Source organism: Dermacentor silvarum, chromosome 7, assembly GCF_013339745.2.
Source record: "Dermacentor silvarum isolate Dsil-2018 chromosome 7, BIME_Dsil_1.4, whole genome shotgun sequence".
Taxonomy (NCBI): domain Eukaryota; kingdom Metazoa; phylum Arthropoda; class Arachnida; order Ixodida; family Ixodidae; genus Dermacentor; species Dermacentor silvarum.
Genome location: NC_051160.1, coordinates 131,306,803 through 131,326,997, shown reverse-complemented (window position 1 = coordinate 131,326,997; position 20,195 = coordinate 131,306,803).

Here is a 20,195-nt window from a genome sequence, read left to right as displayed (position 1 = left end):
GCTTTCCAAGGCAGGGGCTCGTCCTGCGCCGAGCGTTAACGTTTAACATTTGTTAGCCAGTGGAAAGCGGCCACCGGTGAAAGATAAACGTGTATATGGATCAATATCTCCTCCATCCTTGATTAAATTGACTGTTATTCCATCTTCTCCAGCAGTTCTTCCCCTATCCATGTCTTTCAAGGCCCTTCCAAGTTCATCGCTAGTTATAGAAGAGGTCTGTATCCTGTTCATCACTACTTCGAATGAAAGTAGCTTGTCTGCTCTGGGCAGGTCAGTATAGAATTATTCCGCTGCTTTTACTATGTCATCGAAATTGCTGATGATATTACCCTGTTTATCTTTCAGTGCATACATATTGCCTTGTTCTTGTAATATGCGCGCGACTGTGCATTTGCGGTGTTGTGGGACCTACGCAAGAGGAGATAAGAAGAGAGGCAAAACTGAGAAAAGAGAAAAGGAAGAGGAAATCACGAGGCACGGGGAAGGAGGGCGTAAGCTGCGGGGCTCGAAAAGGCTGGCGGCAAGGAGACGGTGCCGGTTCGGGAAGCAGCCGCAGCGTGTCTCGAGACGGAGCTAGCAGGCAGCCCTGCTGTCCCAAGGAACCAGACTGTCCCGGGGACGTTCACGGACAACGGACCAGACTGTCCCGGGGACGTTCATGGACGACTGGCCAGACTGTTCCGGGGACGTTCACGACCCACGGACCAGACTGTTCCGGGGACGTTCACGGACGACGGTCAATGGTCGAGCGGTGTTGACGTCACAGAGAGGATTGGCCGGTCAGGCGAGAGGACACGGCCTTGGCCCACGACCTGGGCTCCGTCGACAGTTGTTGACACAGTTCCGCACCCGGTCTCACCGACGTCTCCTGGAGAACTTAGCTCCAACCCACTCATCGACCCTGCAGGTCGCCACAACCGAGCTTGACGTGGCAGGCAGCGTCGACAAGGGGCTTTGGGATTCATCCTCCGCCGCGCCCTCGACCACCACCCCGTTGTCTGAGCCGATGCAACTGCCCGGGTAGATCTGTGTGTCACAATCATCGTGACTTTACTATTTACCGCGTCATTGACAGGCGGAACAATATATTACTTAGTGAATGTAACCCTTTCAACGCATTTTTTCTTAATTCTTTTATATGTGCCATGCAAGTGATAATGTGTTATAAGTGTACAAACGGCTCCGTCTATTAGTCGCACCAAGGTTGCCCTTGAGTGCGCAACACTAAACCAGAACCTGACATCACAAATTGGCGTCGGCGACAAAAGGACAAAGCTGGTTAATTGTTACACAGTGTGCTTATAGTAGATACAGATACGAGATGAATGCCCAGGAGCTTAGCGCGTTAGCGGAACGCATGGGTCTGGTTGGTCCAGAACTGAAAGAATGGATTGATGGAGGAATGGAGAAGGGCGCGTGAGGAACGTGTAGCGGAACGTCAGGCGGGAAAGGATCTTCTAGAGCGCGAGGAAAACATTCTGCAGTTGCGCATAAGGCTAGCGGAGATGGGTAGATCAGATAGCCACGTAAATGTGTCTCAGTCGCTGGCAAGCAACCCGAAAGAATCCTCGGTTTCCATGAACCCGCATAACATTATTTCTCGATTCAACGAAGCCCGCGATGACTTGGACGCATATCTTAAGTGGTTTGAACGAGTAGCCACTGGACAAGGTTGGCCAAAAGAGAAATGGGCTACAGCCTTCAGCCTATGTCTCCACGGTGAAGCGTTGAGAGTGTTTGGTCGGTGGTCTCTGGAGGATTCTCTAGACTATGACAAGCCCAAACAGGCATTGCTGCAACGTTTTAGGTTTACAGCGGATCACTACCGCGAAAAGTTTCGCCACAGCAAGCCCTAAGATGGAGAGACTGGCAAACAGCACGCTGCCAGACTATTTACCTTATTCGACCGATGGGTTGAACTCTCCAATGGAGGAAAGCCTTTTGAAGCTGTCCGCGACTTAGTTGTTCCCGAGCAGTTCATGAATAACTGCCATAGTAGATGAGCGCGGTTCCTGCGCGAAAGAAATTGCAGAACAGTGGAGACAATCGCAGAAACCGCGGATCACTTCTTGGAAGCGCAGAGGCACTATAATTTGCTGACATTGCAGGAGAAGACAATAGACCGCGCCGCAAAAGAGGATGAAACGTGCACAAAAAGAAACTCAGTCAAGTGCTTCCTCTGCAATAAAAGTGGACACAAGCCGTCTGACTGTTAGGTCAATTCGAAAAGACCTTACTGCGACTACTGCCAAAGGCCGGGACATGACACGCGGGACTGCAGGAAAAAGAAAGGCGCCGCAATCACTACTTCTGCCTGTTGTATGTCGCCAGAAAACGAAGAACAGCAAAAGCTGTCGTGCGTCCTTCATATTAACGAACAGACGGATGAAAAAACCTTGTCTCTGCATGCCAACGATATGCCAGTGCATAACGGTGAACTCTATGGCCAAATTGTATCCGTATTGCGGGACACTGGCAGCAATACCATTGTGGTGCGCCGTGCTATCATACCCGACACGGCTTTAACGGGCACAACGGCGATAATGTTACTGGCGGATGGCCGGAGTATGGAGGTGCCAGAAGCCTAAGTGGAAATTCATTCGCCATATTTTTCAGCCACCGTGGTAGCTAAGTGCTTGGAAAATCCCTTATATGATATTATCTTTGGAAACGTTGCCGATTCTCGTCAACTAACGAATCCGGACAGCCAATGAAAGACTCCTTCAGGCAAAACGATTGCGACAACGCCCGACCCGAACGAAACGGTCGTCACGAAGAACCTACTTTGGGCGGCTTCTTCCTTCGTCGGAGCTATGACTACAAGGGGAGAGCCGAAAGTAGTTCTCACCTCTCTGCGGGTGTACTAATACTAACTTTCTGTATCGAACAAGAAAAGGACAAATCTCTCAAGGGGTGTAGAGAAAAAGTCGGGAAGACCATGTCTGGAGGGAAAACCTCAACGCAAACATTCTTTTACGACACGGGCGTCTTATATAGGACCTATCAGCTCTGTCCTGGTAAATCGGTGCAGCAAGCTGTGGTACCGATGTGTTTGAGAGCCCAGGTGCTATCTCTGGCACACGAAAACCCAATGTCAGGACACCAAGGCATCAAAAAGACAACGGACCGAATCCTCGCATCTTTTTATTGACCCGGCGTGAAAGAAGTCCGCCGATACGTACGTTCATGCGATGTGTGCCAACGGACGTTTCCTAAAGGAAGACTTGGCAAAGCACCGTTGGGTCGCATGCCGCTAATAGACACGCCCTTCGAACGAGTGGCCGTAGACGTTATTGGCCCGTTGTCTCCCACTTCAACTAAAGGAAATCAGTATATACTGGCGTTAGTGGATCTTTCCACCCGATACCCGGATGCTGTGCCCCTACCTTCCATCGACGCAGCCACAGTGGTCGAAGGATTGGTGGAAATGTTCTTACGGATGGGCTTCCCTCAAGAGATTCTATGTGACCAGACATTGTGTTTCACGTCGAACATGATGCGAGAAATGAATTCATTGCTGGCAATGAAGCACTTGAGTACTACTCCGTACAATCCTATGTGCAACGGAAAGGTAGAGCGCTTTAATAGCGCACTCAAGCAAATGCTGCGCAAGTTGTGCCAGGAACAGCCCCAGTCCTCGGATCGTTTTTTTACACCACTTTTATTTGCATACAAGGAAGTACCACAAACAAGCCTGGTGTTTTCCCCGTTTGAGTTGATATATGGAAGGCAAGTGCGAGGACCCTTTACAGTTTGAAAAGAGCTCTGGACTAAACAACACCTTAATGACGAAATCAAGAGGACATACGCATACGTTTTGGATATCAGGCAACGTCTCGAACAAACATTGGAACTGGCGCATGAAAACTTGCTGCGGGCACAAAAGGCTCAAAAGAAATATTTTGACAGGTGCCAAGCGCCGCCAACTGCAGGTCGGAGATCGAGCATTGATCCTGCTCCCAACAGACAACAACAAATTGCTTATGCAATGGAAGGGACCAGACCTGGTAATCGGAAAAAAGAATGATTATGATTACTGGCTGGATTTAGGCCACTGTAACAAGCTCTTCCACATAAATATGTTTAAACGCTACGAGGAACGCTCTATCCCACCTTGTCAAGCTTCAGCGTTTGTCCTCGTAGAAGAAACCAGGAGTTTGTGCTCCGGACAGACGCCTTCAACACAGGTTTAGACGCAGTTTTGCTGCAAATATACGTTGGTATGCTTCACCTATACTCTATGCTAGTCGGCAACGAGAGACACGGTACTCTGCGATTGAACACGAGTGTCTGGCACTCGTATGGGCGATAGAAAAATTCCACATATTTTTGTATGGAAACATTTTGTTGTCGTGCAGACAGACCATCGGCCATTGCAGTATCTAAATTTCGCACGCCAAACATTTAAATAGCAGGGTACTTTGTTGGAGCTTGGCCTTGCAGGAATATTATCCTCAGTATCCTCTGTGAACATTGGGGAACTATTTGAACTCTGAACATTCTTTTCATTTATTTCCCGCGCATATATTTCCCAGCAGTTTTTTCCTTTCTTCTTAAACAAAAGGAAAAAAAACTCTTTCAAAGGGGGGGGGGGGGGGGGGCCTTTGTAATATGCGCGCGACCATGCACTTGCGGTGTTGTGAGACCGACGCAACAGGAGACAAAAAGAGAGGCAAAACTGAGAAGAAAAGAGAAAAGGAAGAGGAAATCACGAGGCACGGGGAAGGAGGGCGTGAGCTGCGGGGCTCGAAAAGGCTGGCGGCAAGGAGGCGGTGCCGGTTCGGGAAGCAGCCGCAGCGTGTCTCGAGACGGAGCTAGGAGGCAGCCCTGCTGTCCGAAGGAACCAGACTGTCCCGGGGACGTTCACGGACAACGGACCAGACTGTCCCGGAGACGTTCACGGACGACTGGTCAGACTGTCCGGGGACGTTCACGGCCCACGGACCAGACCGTTCCGGGGACGTTCATGGACGACGGTCAGTGGTCGAGCGGTGTTGACGTTACGGAGAGGATTGGCCGGTCAGGCGAGAGGACACGGCCTTGGCCCACGACCCGGGCTCCGTCGACCGCTGTTGACGCAGTTCCGCACCCGGTCTCACCGACGTCTCGAGGAGAAAATAGCTCCAACCCACTCATCGACCGTGCTGGTCGCCACAACCGAGCTTGACGTGGCAGGCAGCGTCGACAAGGGGCTTTGCGATTCATCTTCCGCCGTGCCCTCGGCCACCACCCCGTCGTCTGAGCCGACGCAACTGCCTGGGTAGATCTGTGTGTCACAATCATCGTGACTTAACTATTTACCGCGTCATTGACGGGCGGAACATTATATTACTTAGTGACTGTAAACTTTCAACCCATTTTTTTCTTTATTCTTTCATATGTACCATACAAGTGATAATGTGTTATAAGTGTACAAACGGCTCTGTCTATTACTCGCACCAAGGTTGCCCTTGAGTGCGCAACACTAAACCAGAACCTGACATCGCAGTCCTATGCCAAGCTTTCTTCTTACTGATTTAATGCTGCGGCCATATTTTACGGCTTCCTCAATCTTTCCCATGTTATAATTTCGAATATCCTTTACTTTCTTTTTGTTGATCAGTTTTGACAGTTCAGCGAATTCTATCTGATCTCTCGAGTTGGACATTTTCATGTTTTGTCGTTTCTTTATTAGGTCCTTTGTTTCTTGGGAGAGCTTACCTACTGGTTGCCTTGGTGCTATACCTCCCACTTCAATTGCTGCTGCTAAGATCAAAGTAGATACGGTTTCATTAATTATCTCTACGTTGTCTTTATCTTCCTGTTCTAAAGCTGCATATTTGTTTGCGAGCGCCTGCCTGAATTGGTCTGCTTTTACCCTTACTGCGTCTAGGTTGGCCTGTTTCTTCTTGACTAATTTTATTCTTTCTTTCTTCAAATTGAGAGAAATCTGAGACCTCACTAACCTATGGTCACTGCACTTTACCCTTACTAACACTTCTACATCCTGCAAAATCAATTTCATTCCTTGTTTTCTATTGGGACTTTTCCAGGTCAACTTCCTGTTGCTGCGCTTCCTGAACAAGGTATTCATTATTCGGAGCATATTCCTTTCCGCGAATTCTTCCAACATTTCTCCTCTAGTGTTCCTAGAATCGATGCCGTAGTTGCCAATTGCTTGCTCGCCAGCCTGCTTTTTCCCCACTTTTGCACTGAAGTCGCCAGTATACTGGCGATTTCAGTGCAGCGCATCGCCGTCGTCCGAAAAATCACCCTCCTCCGAGCGGGGCCGACGGGGAAGGCGAGATGACGTGGGTCTGCCTAGTATTAGGCATACCTACGCAGGCCCAGCCGCGCCATGGCGCATACTCGCCTTCATTGCTAATTCAACATCTTCATAAAACTGTTCTATTTCTTCATCATCGTGACTGGAGGTTGGGGCGTAGGCTTGTACAACCTTCATTCTATACCTCCTATTCAGCTTTATTACGACAACTGCTACCCTCTCGTTAATGCTGTAGAATTCATCAATGTTGCCCACTATATATGTCATCATGGACTAGAAATCCTACTCCGAATTCTCTCCTATCTGTAAGACCTCTGTAGCAGAGGACGTGGCCGTTAGTCAGCAATGAGTAAGCCTCACCAGTCCTTCTCACCTCAATATAGCCAATAATATCCCAGGTAATACCTGGTAATTTTTCAAATAGCCCTGCTGAGCTATTCTCACTCACTAGGGTGCGCGTGTTGAACGTTGCCAGGTTCAGTTACCATTGGTGGCCTTTCCGGACCCAGAGATTCTTAGCACCCTCTGCCGCGTAGCAGGTCTGACCTTGGTCAGGTGCTCCTTGGTGCGCCTTGGTCAAGTGCTCCGCAGCGGCTGGGGACTGAGGGCCATGGGTAAATTGGAGCAGTCATTTTGGAGTAGAGATGGGTCGCTCAGGAGCGAGCCGGATCTTGTGAGCGGCTCTTTTTAAAGAGCAAGTGAGCGGTCGTTCAGTAAAAATGAGCGGCGGTTCTTTTGGAGAAAGGGAGCCGGTTCTCTCGCGTTCAGAGAGCCGTGCCGATGCGTTCCGTCAGAGGCGCGTCTTCTGCTGGGTGTGACTTCCGCGCCATCTATTAGCGGTACGAGAAAGCAACTGCCCTCCCGCCCTTCCTCGCAAGAGTCGGCTTCACCCCCTCGCCTTCGGCTGAAGAACGAATGAACCGCCGCTCACTTACTGAACCACGGCTCCCTCGCTCTTCAAAAGAGCGGCTCAAAAGATCCGGCTCGCTCCTGAGCGCTCAGGAGGGAGCCGCTGTTTTCAATAAGGCTCCCTCGCTCTTCAATAGATCCTGCTCGCTCCTGAGCGCGCCGCTCTTTTCGCAACGGCTCCCTCGCTCTTCAAAAGATCCGGCTCGCTCTTGAGCGCTCAGGAGCGCGCCGCTCTTTTGAAGAGCGAGGGAGCTGCGGTTCAGTAAGTGAGCGGCGGTTCTTTCGGAGAGCCGGCTGGGCTCTCTCTCGTTCAGTGAGCGTGAGGAACCGTTCCTAGAAAGCGCTCAAGAACGAGCCGGATCTTTTGAGCCGCGCTTTTGAAGAGCGATTGAGCCGTGGTTCAGTGTGTAAGCGGCGTTTCTTTCGGAGTGGGGAAGCCGGTTCGCTCTCCTTGAATGATCCGTGCCGAACCGTTCCGTCAGAGCTGGGTCTTCAGCTGGGTTTCGAGGTTTCGATTTCTGACCAACGAATGGTGGCCGGTGGGGGCAGACTCGCGCTACTGGTACTCGCTCGCAGTGTGTGGTGTGAGCCGCAGTCCCTTTTGTTTTTTTGTGCGTCCTATGGTGTGGCAACCGATGCCACCGAGGGGAGAAGTAAAGAAGTCTTAATTGGCAAAGGATGGTACCGTTCGTTGCCTGCTGCTGTTCGAACGATGTGTCACGACTCTCACCGATCGCACATCGTGCGCTGGTCCAATAACACTTCGAAGATGGTCTTCCGTGTCTTGAAAGACAACAGGTGAACGTTCAGTTTACGTCCTGGTCCTCATTTGTGCTAATTAGTGTAGTCATGAAATGTCGCCTATGCCATCCACTTCAGTGCATTTTCTGCTCGTGTATAACTAGCACTTCATTAAAACTAGGCCAATGATCTGTTGTGTTGTAATAGAACTTCATTTCTTTTTTTTTCTTTTTTTTTGTCCTGGCGTATCATGGCATGATCGCCAGTATCGCGCGTGCACTCAAGAGAAAAAAAACGAAAGGTACCTGCGGCAGTTTGTGGATCTTTAGTATGATTTTTGTATATACTTCAAGAAATGATTTATATATTCATTTTGCATGGCGTTACAGATTACACAAATTATAGCGAACGTACGTATGTGAATAAATGAATAAAGTTGAAACATAATGTACAATCAGTTTGTGTTCTTAGTTTGACAAAAGTTGATTTTAAACTACCACAAAAACGGACAAGCTTCTGTAATGACGGTGAAGTTACATTTTTTTTTTGAAAAAAGTACGTCGCATTCTGCCTCTCACAGTATCATAAGCATTTTATCCCCAATATCATAAAAGAAAGTTTCATTACAACTAAAAATTCACGCTTTTAATTTATGTAAAAATATTCTGTAAACATAGCGAAAATACCAATAACACGGTTATTAAATTATGCATATATCGCTTTTTTTTAAAGCCAGTAACTATAGAATATGCATAACACAGGTTACACGTTTAAGTGAACTGGTGAGCCGTTCAAATGAACCGGTTCATTTCAGTGAGCTAAGCCGTTCCGAGCCGCTCACTGAAGTGAGCCGCTTTGCCCATCTCTATTTTGGAGTCATGTAATGCGTAGGATGGATATCCGGTGGACCATTAGGGTTACAGAATGGATACCAAGAGAAGGGAAGCGCAGTCAAGGACGGCAGAAAACCAGGTCGGATTATGAGGTTAGGAAATTGCAGGCGCAAGTTGGAATAGGCTAGCGCAAGAGAGGGGTAATTGGAGATCGCAGTGAGAGGCCTTCATCCTGCAGTGTACACAAATATAGGGTGATGATGATGATGATTTTGTAGGTAGCGGCCGAATACTGCACCAGGGAGGCCAATTCCCGTTCCTGTTCCAATTCCTGTTCTAGCGACTTTGTTAAAGCTTAGTGGGCCTTCCTAATTTGGTTGCACCTTGACTAGTAGAGCGCCACTAGCTCTCGGCGATTTTCTTTTTGTGCCGGTGTCATGCGCCACTCCATGCCTGAAAATGTAATGGACTGGAGGAGGATTCGTACTTATGACCGTCAGCTTACTTAAAAAAAAACAAAAAAAAACCGTAGAGGACATTACACGTCTAGGTATACAACAACCGTAATCCTCCAACTTCACTGCAGGATGGCCCTAAATAAATGGTCATTGAACTATAATATGCGGCACAAACGCCATGAACTGTCTATTCGTACTCTACATCCGTTATTAACGCACGTAATAGTGCCACTGAGAGCCTCGTTGGCTTCACGGATGTATTATCAGACTCGCTCTCACTTTGTGGTCAAAACCCTTGCGTGCGACTCCCATCCGGCCATTTCTAAAATCAGCTGAAATAGACTGCCGAATAACCAGTATTTAACTTGATACAACGTAATTTTCAGAACTCGCGAAATCCGACAACAAATTCTTAGTTTAACGTAGACTCACGCGAACATTCCACATATCTCCGCGAAAAAAAAATGCCAGGCCTAGTAATTTGAGTGAATGCGTCAGGAACGCGCTTGGGACGCCGTCGCGCGTGTAAGTCGACGCGTTCCATCGCCGATGGCTAGCGCCGTTCGGCCCAGCGAAGCAGCCGACAATGCAACTACGGCTGTCACATTCGCTCCCATTGCAACGTGCCCAATCTAGCACAATCAACGTGATCCCGAGCGTCCGTCGGTATGTTAGCGCAATCTAGTTAAGGCGGCAGCAAAATTTACTGTCTAAAAGGTTGCGTTTGCCGGTGCCTTAACTAGATGGAGCCATCATACCGGCGGAGGCTTGGGACCATGTTGTTCGCGTTCCGCGTCTGAATCGCATCTCGTCGTCTGCGCCTACGCCTGCGCGCCTGCATAGGGTGCGTTTATAGTACGTTCTCCCGCTCTCGATTGAACACGTGATCCTGGAATGCTGGGATGGGGTGTTCTTCTGGGATGTCCCGCAAAGGACCTTAAAGAAGGATTTCCCTTTGGATGCACAGGGAATAAGGTACGTAATGGTTGATAACGAGGATGGTTTTCCATATGATATTACTATGTTAATGGCTCTGCATAGTATTTGGACGTCACGCATGGCTGTTCGCCATGCAGACGTTGATGCTCGCCCTGCAATAGAGTACTTTCGCGAGTCTCTCATTTCATTTCTCGAAATGGAAAAAGTGAAAAAGTGTGTACCAGATTGGGTGCCCCGTATGGAAGGCTTGTTACACATGAAACAGTTCCAAAATTATGAATTTGTCACTACGTGGTAGACTGTTGTACGAATGCAATAAAGAAAAAAAAAAGCTTGCTTGGCGCAGTGGTAGAGTATCCGCCTCCCACGCAGCGGGCCTGGGTTCGATCCCGGCGGAGAGCGGGTACTTTTTTGTAGCGCTAGCTACACTGGCCTAGCCAAGCCCGTTTCGCGCGGCACATCAAGAGCCGTGCTGCGCATGTTTGTTTAATTTCAACATGCATTATCCATTCATTGTTCATTCTCCTTGCCCCGTTTCCGTTGCCGACCGATTGGCAGAAGATGTCGATGCTGTCGATGCACACCTGCAGATCCGGCAGCATGGAAAACTTGCTATACAAGCGCTTCTGCCCTAAGGCCGTGAGCCCCTCCCTACTCGGCTCCCACGCCGGGAACGCGTGGGACTCCGCCGTGTACGCACAGGCACGGCAGTCACGCCTGCGTTCAAAGCCCAATACATTGCCAAGTCGCTTGACCCCACCTGTGGAACTTGCACCACGGGTGCGCCAGCCACAGCACACCACTTGATATGGACATGCCCTGGCCTATCCTCACTGCGAAGAATCTGCCTTGCTGGGCTGCAGAGCTCAGTCGTCACACTCAATGACTGGATCCTTCGAAGAGGGACAACTCTAAACCGCAAAGATATAATATAACACAGCTTGCTCATCTACTTTTATAAAGAGTGAAACAATTAACCTAATCTAGGCACCTCACCAGAAAATCCACTGGGGTTGCCTCTTAGTATACATGTACATTTTCCTTAAATTTCATAAACGTCTTTCTCTCTCTCTCTCTCTCTCATAAAAGTATCTGTACACTTTGTACACTCCACTGAATGCGTCCCAACGTAAAACATACCCCCCAAAATGCCTGTCTGTTGAGGTGCTATTGGAGGCAATGCAAATTAAATAGCGCTAAGGCCAACAGCCGTGGACACTGTGTTGAAGTTCGACGCATGGCGCTGGAAAGAGAAAATGTTTAGGCGACCTAGGTGATATTCAACACTTTTTACTTCTACGTTTGCGGATTCTGCTTCGCGGCCTTCTAGACGCAAATGCGCGTTTACAACCTTTGATATATCAAATCAAAGTTTGTTGGCATAGGCAGCGCGCGCTTTAGGAAAAGAGATGACATTAGGAAGCTGAAAATGATACTAAGTAAGAAATTAAATGAAATGTGGCATTAGCAATGCTCGAGGATAGTACATATTTGACCGCTCAAACTTGCAAATGGAATAAACCAACGGTCATAAAAACAAGAGCTGCAGCACCTCCATTAAAAAAAGCAAGAAATACAAAGGTTATCGCATGACATAAAAAAGAGTTTGCGTCACCCCACCAAGTACAACTCCCGCATCCATTTCGCTTACATGTGCTCACACTCGACCTTCAATTCTCTTTTTACTTTTGTTGGATGTAAGCTTATCTGTACCGTCACAAAGTGGCATGAATATTCGCGCTGCCATAGTTCAAAGCTGCGGCAGACAGAAAATCACAGTGAAACAAGGAGAATGAGCGGATTATCTCGAAGCAATTTCCAGCTTGAATCCTCAAAATTTGATAAGATACTTCATGTGAGAGGTATCTTTAGCGATGCCGACAAATAGGCCGTGCTCTGTGACCAAATGAGGGCAGTGAAGCAACGGCTCGTTAGCGATGCTTATGATCGTTTTCGTTACTATTATTATTACAATTCCCAATTCCTTCAGGTCTAAATCCTTACATGCATCTTATTTTCATTTTTTGTGCTATCATCCATCCATCTGCTACCATTACTCGGCTAGATACTACTGTCGTGTTCCTTGTTTCACCTTCCCCAGTATTCAGACTGCGATTATTATACGCGCGTAAAACCACTCGACACTTGTTTTATCTTCTATTGCAGACACTTGCCATGTTTAAAGGCTCATCACCATCGTCGTTGTCGTTAATTCGTGCAAGGGTTCATGTATTACTTGTTATGACTGATTCTTGCGTGCCATTTCTGTGAATACATAGCACTTGTTTTCTTCCTCATTACATTTTTGAAGGAGGCGCGAGATTCCTCGTTGCAATATATTTCAAACACATTTTAACTGTGATAACAACACGAAGAGGAAAAATGAGGCTGCTACTTAAGACAATGGCGAGTAATGAATAGTTATACAAAGAACAGCGCCATATTCTATTTTCTTTTGTAGCGTTAGCTACACTGGCCTAGCCAAGCCCGTTTCGCGCGGCACATCAAGAGCCGTGCTGCGCATGCGCAAGGATCAATGATGTCACACGGCTTGCGCACCGGAGCCGGCACCTCTCGCGCACTCCGCCGCCGCCGCGCGCGACTCACCGCCGCTGGTCTGCGCATTCCAGAGGAGTGACGTCGTAGCCGTGGTAGACGCAATGGCGCCGGCGCGCGCTCGCTGTGCAGTCGCCGTCTGACAATGCGCTGGAGCCGCGGCGCTTCTGACTGGCGTTTACCAGTGTGGTATAGCCATGGAGAAGGAGAGCGCAAATGCTGCTCAACAGCGCAGAAGAACGGTGAAGCTTGATTCATCGGATCCCGAAGTAGTTGCCTGCCAATTAGCGGTTGAGCGTAGGAGACAACCAGGAAAGCTAAGAATAATCAGCTGAACCTTTGCTAACGCTACGTATATCCTGGCATAGCCGAGCTAAGCCACTGCAACTTTTTCGCGTGGGATAGCGGCTACGGGGCGGCGGCGGCGGCGGCATCATCGCGACCGGAAACGGCTATTGGAATGAGCCCATAACAGCTTACGCTGTAAAAAAAAAAACACCGCATATCCACGAAGTGAATGATGATCAGTGGGCGAAACACCGGCCGGGGGATCAATCGGGCAAAACGCCGGAAGCTGGCTACCGGCTCCACCTTCCGGAAGTGGAACCGGAACCAGAAGTGGAACCGGAAACCAGCCTCAGGTTCCGGCTTCCGGAAGACGCAGCGGGCGTACATATACATATATATACAGTACATGTGGACAGTATATACTGCGCTTATATAGCCCTTGTCCACCGCAGCGCCCCTAGCTACGGACGAGAGAGAGCGCGCGTAGGCAACGAAAGTGCGCGAGGGCGAGGGATGCGCGCTTTGACGGGGAGCGAACGCACGGCGGAGAGCGCACGCGACTTCCCTGTGGAAAGGGAGCGGTGGGCGAGAAGGTCATCGAAGCACCCTAGACCACGGTGTAAGAAGAACAGGTGATCCGACGGAAGCGCGCGGCGTGTCTCACTAATGTTGGGATGCCGCTAGGTGGCGCACGCGACTAGGAGGCTGGGCGCTGGGGGCATGGGGGCCCGGGGGTCAACACCCTGAGCGCGCGCGTTTAAATTGTTTCAGCCTGAGTTTTTCAGAGCGCCTGTTAGTTTTAACGCTCTTATATTGAGGTTATCATCTTAATTTCCCGAAAGCTGAAAGAGTTATTTGAGAGTATCGCTAGGCTTGCTGCATTCTTAAATCAAAAGCGTATATTTCGCTCAAAGCGGCGCTAACAGTCCGCATTTTATTGGAGCAGCTGACAATTCATTTTGCAAGTTACGTTTGGATGACGAGTTGCTATCTGTCGTCACTATACGCTGCGTCCCCGTTTTCATTTCTCATGCGAAAACAGTGCGTAGGGGAGTACCGCGTACAATGTCCTTCTGAGTGTATATAAAAGCGCTTTCGCGTAATGCGGTGAACTGTGCTATGATTGTTTTGTAGACTCAAACGAAAATTTAGTTTGCGCGTTTCCCATACAGGCTCCGTGCATAGTGTTGAGTCCATAAAGCACAAATTTAAAGGCTGTTTGTTTCTTATGAAGCACGCGGCACCTTGCATGCGTATATCCTTATACGCATGCTCGATCCTTATAAAATATTCATGATAGAAGACGCCGATCGTTTTTCTTGCTTTTTTATTCAAAATTACGAGGAAGCCGAAAAACAAATGAAAGCAACATGCAAACCAACTTGCTCTGCAGCAAGAAGCCAAACCGTAAGCGCGTGTACTGGAAGAGCCCCATAGTTGTCGATATCGTGACATACTTCCGGGAGGCATCCTGGAGCACCAGCTGCTGGTAAGCGTCTCTGAGGTCGAGCTATGTGAACTTCTGTCCTCCGGACAACGCTGACTGGAGATCTTCAATCTGGGGCAGAGAGTACTTCTCGACAGTAGCGATGGGGTTGATGGTAACCTTTGAATCCCCGCAGATCCTGATACTGCCATCTCGCTTGAGGACTGGAAATATGGGAGCGGCCAAATCAGACGTCTTGACGGGCACCAGGATGCCCTCGCTGTAAACGCTGCAGCTCCTGGGTGACCCCGTCCTTCAGGGCGAACGGCATTGGGCGAGGCTTGAAAAAACGAGGCCGGGCTTCCTCAGGAACTTAAATGCTAGCCGTCGTGCCGGCAAATGAGCCCAACACGGTTGGAACAGGGACTTGAAATCGCTCAGGAGGCTTGAGACGTCTTTAACCACATGTAGTACGGCCTCTTGGTACTCCGGCAGCCGAACGCCCAGTGCGTGAATCCAGTTTCCGCCCAGCAGCGTCGGTGACGACTCCTTGGTTAAATAAAGGGGAAGCGTTGACTCCCTGTCACCAAAGCGAACGCTGACCTGGGCCTGCCCCTGGACCGGGGAAAGCTGTCCGCAGTAGCTGCGCAGCATGACGCCCGAAGCCTCGACGGACACGTCGGGGAAAGTACGCTTGAACAGTTTCCCGGTCATGACCGACACGCTGGCCCCTGTGTACAGCTCCATGGAAATGGGGTGCCTGCAGACTTCAACGGTCAGCAGCTACTGTGGCACAGACGACGGAATAGGGCCTGTGTGCCACATGTCGAAGATTGGCGGGTTCTCGGCCACGACGTGGAGCCTGGCCGCTGAAGGACCCGCGCCTGCTGCCGCACGTCCCCATCGCGAACGCTTGCGATGGCTACCCTGACCGCGCGCTTGTGTGGAACCTGGGCTTGATCCAGGCTGCTGCTGCTGTCCGCGGTTCGTCCTCCCCCTCGGCAAACCCGTGCGAGGTGCTTAGTTTTTTTTACGTGCAGCGACTGCACGTAACACCCTCAGTCGTCATCTTGTTGACCGTTACTTCCGTCGACGGTGACCGTTGCTTCCGTCGACGGCATGACGGCAGGAACGGCGGGCGGCGTTTCGCCGCTCTCGGTGGCTTGGATCGACGCGTGGGCTTCCTTCATCGCTCTCGGTGGCTTCCACAGATGTTCACGAATAAAAGCGTCTGAGTAAAGCAATCTATAGGAAGGCACAGTGCATGTCTTCCGATCCCAGCCTCGTCTCCAGTGTCACGATCCGCCCCGGACCGTGAACGAAAGAGGTGGCCGAGGAACCCGCGTCCCAAATACGACGCACAGCGTGGTGGTGGTGAACGCTGACTGAACGCCGAGCAGCTGTGCTCGCGCCGTTTATTAGATGCACTCAACCAATGTTGCCCACCGAGCTTCGGCGGGCCACTGAGCCTAGCGGGCCAACTAAAATATGGCCGGGGTGGAGTCACACGATCGTCACAGTCCCCTCGTCTGGCCGGAATGGAGAGTGAAGACGGCACCACCTGGACAGAGGCAACGTTTGCCCTTGGTAATTGACGAAGAGCAGGGCGTCGCTCCTGCTATGGGCGGTGGGGTGGAGTTTCGACGACTAGCGGGGACGGACCGGACCGTGTGTGCATGTGTGCGAGAGAAGAGGAGACGCTCTTTAGAGACAGGACAAAGTGGACCTTGCGTCCTACGCTGCGATGTTTTCCTTTGTTCTACTGTATTGTATAACCAGAATATAACTTTTCTTACATTTTTCCTTGGAACCGAGTGCTGTGTTATGAGTCCTTCACTGCAGTTGTTGGATCAAAATGGCTTTGCTAGAACCCACAGATTTGCCTGGCGTGTGCTTTGCGCTTAACAACAAAATGTGCTTCCGATGGGCTGCGGCGATTGCTTTTCATTTTGATATTCACATGCGAAACCAGGTAGGGGGGGGGGGGAATCGAACGTTTTCGGAACAGAATCCGTTCGGTCGCTGCAACTTCACAAAGTGGGCGGTCCACAAAATTTGTGAGAACGGAAGGGAGAGACTAGCCACTCCCCGGAAGTTGACGTGCCTCGTTTGTTGTCTGCTTGGGGACGATATGCTACAATGCAAAATGTTTCTCACCGTCTAATGAATAAAACTTTCTATATGATCAACTTTTATCTTTTCTTCTCAAAACCTAAACGCGTTTTCAAATAGTAATATATGACTAATACAATTTATTACTATTATTTTCTCTGCATGGTCGCTGGGTGGATCCGAACGTGCCATTCTTTAGCTGCAGCCACCCTTTGGATCCAATCCACCAGACGTGACATGCGAAGCGGGTCTCGTAGTTAGCGCGTGATCGCTCGACTGGAACACATCTCGTCGCATTCTGCTCCTAGCAGATGACGTGTTCGGTTTGAAAATGATTGACAGTGGCGTGTCGTCATTGTGACTTCCCCATAAACGTTGGCGCGGCCTCGGCCAATCGCGTGAGGCGAAACTGTACAAGCGTATCGAACAACGATCTCCGATGGCGCCCCTGCTTGGACGATTTCTCCAAAAATAGTCTGCAGTGCTGTCTCCAACGCTCTTTCATTCGCACATGTACGTACAATGTCTTAAGCGATGTTACGAACTGTGCTTTTTTTTTTTGCTTAACCAAAACAAGCAGCTCAAGAAATAGGGATTTAAAATGGCCGGCCGCAACGACATCAACACTTCAGGTGCTGATGGCAACACCTGAAGGCAAATTGTGTGTGTTAGGTATCACGATAGAGGTGACATATATGTCTATAGGATAATTATACCATTCGGCTATTTCAGCTCAGTTGCCGTGCTCTTTTTAATCACTGTTGACAATACACGTTAGATCTTCAGTGCACATGACCAGTTATAAGAAGCCGCCGCAATGGTAATTCTATATTTATGTGTGTGTGTGTGAGTGGGTATATATACTGTATATATGATGAAGCCGACCCTGATGAAGACTGGCCTCCATCGGTCAAATATTTTGAACTGAAATACTGGGTGTGTTTACCTTGAAGCATCGCTCAATGTTGTACGTTTGCGAGGTAGCCTGAACAATTTCTTTTTCGTATCTATTGACCAGTTGCCTTTACCCAAAAAGATAACATACTCGTGACACCTGCGGCAGAAAGGATGTTCCACATCCGCCGCCTAGGTTTTTGAGTGGTGGCGCTGGCTAATACTCCCAGGGTTAGTTCTAATCGTAAGACATAAATACCCCAGAAAGTGGATAGGAAAACGGTGCCGTGGTAGCTCAATGGTAAGAGCAACACACGCGTAATGCGAAGACGTGGGCTCGTTCCTCACCTGCGGCCAGTTGCTTTTTCATCCATTTTCATTTATTTATCGCTTCATTAATTCAATTAGTACGTACAAGTAACTTCCGCTATGTTGTCCTGGGGTTCATTGTTTGTTGGCTTCTTATGTTATGATTAATAAATATCGGGCCCCTCGGTTCCCTTTCTTGTCGGTCATATATATATATATATATATATATATATATACGGGAGAACAAGGGAAACCGAGGTGGCTCGAGTTTGTCAAGCATGGCCATATAAAGTCAACAAGCAATGAAGCCACGGTAACAGTCATTATCTGTTGGCTTTACGTGGCCATTCTGAACAAAATCGATCACCTCACTTTCTCTTCTTCTCCCGTTTATTCATAGAGAGGATCTCTAATCTCCAATCTGGTAGCCTTGATGTCATCAGGTAGCACGCGAGACTTTTTAAGCTACGTGCCTTCTTTCCTAAGTTCGCGTGATACGTGACGCCATCGGGCCAAAAAGGATGTTGCAAACCTGACTGCCATGCCTCTGAGGGGCGCAGGCTGACACTCCCACGCCTAAATATAGTACACATAAATACCCAAGTTAGTGGACGAATTGATTGCCGTCGCCGTAGCACAATCGGTAATGCAACGCACGCGTAAGGCGTAGTTTCTGGGATCGGCTGCCACCAGCGACAAGTTGTCTTTTCGTCCACATTCATTTCCCTTTCTTATTTTAAACGTTTCAATTTCAATCAAAACCCATTTCCCCGATGCTTTTCTGATGCCGTTTCAGACAAGTCATTCATTTCCTACGACAGAATAAAGGGTGAGTGGTGGACTGCAAGAGCGCTCTGGGTGCGCCCCGACAGGTGGTTGACTCGAAACAGGGGACAACTGCGTCTGTGCCAAGACCTGCGGTCTCTTGCACGTCTGATAGGCAGACTTGGGCTGCGAGGGAAGACGTTAAGTAAAGACGACCTCAGCCATGTTGGTCGCTTCAGCTTCCTTCAGCAAGATGTACCTGAGCATGGGACGCACGGCAGTGCCTTCGACCAATGACTGATCTCAGACCCGGAGATGTGTGCACCGGCGGGTCAGGAATTGCCTGGTTTGCGTGGTCCGTGGACCGGTCGGGAGCTTCGAGTGGAAGCATGTGAAGTACGAGAGTAGCCAGTGCTTCACTGTGACCTATGATTAATGAGCGCGAAGACCGCGTAAGCGACTGCTGTAGTTGAGAAGGGGTCTAGGGCTCTTCTGAACCCCGCGCAGGACGAGAACTCCTAGTGAAAGGGTGAGTGTTGTCTGCACCACCCTCAATGGGGATAAGAACTTCGCCCCAGAGGAGGGGAACAGCTCTAAGAATTAGGTCGCAGGGCAAATCCTAGAAGTCGAAAACCGCTGTAAGGAACTTGCTTCCGGCTTCTGTGATAAACTGAAAGTCAAGTGCCCCGACCGGCCGACCGGCATTACGGGGCTGACAAGGCCACGAAGAGTTGCCTCGGTCCAGGACTGCAGACTAGGGCGGTGCCTCGAAACAGCGCCGTACACTCAGCTCCAGTGCCCACAAGAGCAGTGAGCTCCCCTATGTCCTTGACGCCTACCCGCCGCATTATAAGCCGCCTTTGGTAGCGAATGGCCTGATATGGAGCATGCGTGCAGTTCTCGTACTCATGTCCGAGGCACGCACAGGAAAACTTCCGCAGTGCGAGGTAGCAGGCTCTTGTGCAGTAGCGGCCAGACGCGACCTCGCGGTATACTGCAAATCCACCGCTCGCCGGACAAGAGCCAGGAAATCATGGTCGACTGGATGCACATACAGTATAACCGCGTTCGTAGAGTCATGTATGCCGTCCACGACATACTGTCTGGTTGCGGGAAAAGCCCAGGCCAGGCCGCAAGCTTCCACGAGTCGTACTTTGTCGTAGATGATTATTACGACTCTTGGCTTGCGGGCGCGACCACATTTCCATGAAACAAGCGTCACAAGCACTCAGGAGCGCCGCAAATGCAGTTGTCAACGCCGCATATTGGTTAGCCATGCAGGATACGTGCTTCCTTGAAAACGATTCCAGGTTTAGGTTTAAGCTGCTCCTCGGAGACTCGTTCTTCAAGGGATTTGTTGAATCTCTGGCCAAGAGTGTTGGAGGACAACGGAGTCCACGGTGCGGACTCAGGCAAAATGGCGTTCAGGAAAACCTTGGTACTCGGGAAGTGCTGTCTCGGCTTGCAGTGTAGGTGCGGCGCACCCGCTGCCGGCATAAAAGGAGCTCGCCATGATCTGGAGGTGCGGTGAGAGCATGGCGATGCCGCGAGCAAGATCGCCGGTGTTGTGTTAGTTGCAGCCGCCGAGCATGCCAGCACGCCGTCCACGGAGTGTGCGACACGTGCTTGCGACACTGGAGCCGCAGCGAGATGTATGACGATTTAGCATGGTTGTCATCCTTACCCAACTCGCAGGTTAA